This window comes from Octodon degus, unplaced genomic scaffold, assembly GCF_000260255.1.
Source record: "Octodon degus isolate 3935 unplaced genomic scaffold, OctDeg1.0 scaffold00074, whole genome shotgun sequence".
Taxonomy (NCBI): Eukaryota; Metazoa; Chordata; class Mammalia; order Rodentia; family Octodontidae; genus Octodon; species Octodon degus.
Window position 1 is genome coordinate 10,083,774 of NW_004524650.1, and position 893 is coordinate 10,084,666.

Consider the following 893-nt stretch of genomic DNA (forward strand, 5'->3'; position numbering starts at 1 on the left):
GGAATGACACTGTGCATTGTCTTGGTTTTTACCATTTCCTATCCAAGTCTCCCAGTGCCCTCTTGGTTACAAACTATTGACATAATCAGCTTGGCTGATATCATTCAGATACGTCATTAATCTCTCTCTCTCTCTCTCTCTCTCTCTCTCTCTCTCTCTCTATCTCTTTTTTTCTCATCTCTACCTTTATATCTCTAACCCTGTAAATCTCCTTCTTTCAGTCTCTGCTGTTTCCCGACTTAAAAAATATTTAGATGAAATATTATACTGTTTTTTTTTTCTTCAAGCCAGTTAGGACAAAGGGCTCTGTCATCAAGATGTATAGTCTTGCTTGATGTTTCTGAAAATTTTTATGGAGCAATTTCATTCACCAAATGTTATATGAAACATTAACAAAAGACTAAAGCCTTCCTCCCAGGAACAAGGCAAGGATATTTACTTCTATCCCTCTGAGGCAAACAGACACACTCTGATTGGAAAACAATGGGAAAAACTGTCTCCATTCAGAGATCCCACAATATTGTTAGTAGAAAATCTCAAAGAATTTGCAAGAAACTAATTAATAGTGAGGATGCAAAGTCATAAGTTATAAGACCCATAAATAACTAGGCAAAAAAATTGTGGAGCACACTGGTGAGCTGACAGATGAACAGGCAAGCTCAGTATCATGAAGATCGACTACAACAACAGGAAATCTGAAAAGATGTCAGCTGTGCCCCACAAGAAAAAACGGGAGAACAAAATGAGCTATCACTGTGATCCTTGTGTATAGAACATGCAGTTGTCACATGTAAAAACTGCCTTGAGTGTGACAGTGAAGCAAAGATTATTTCTGTGGTAAACTTTTGTTTGTATTAACATTGTAGTTCACAAAGGTTTTTATATCTGATGTT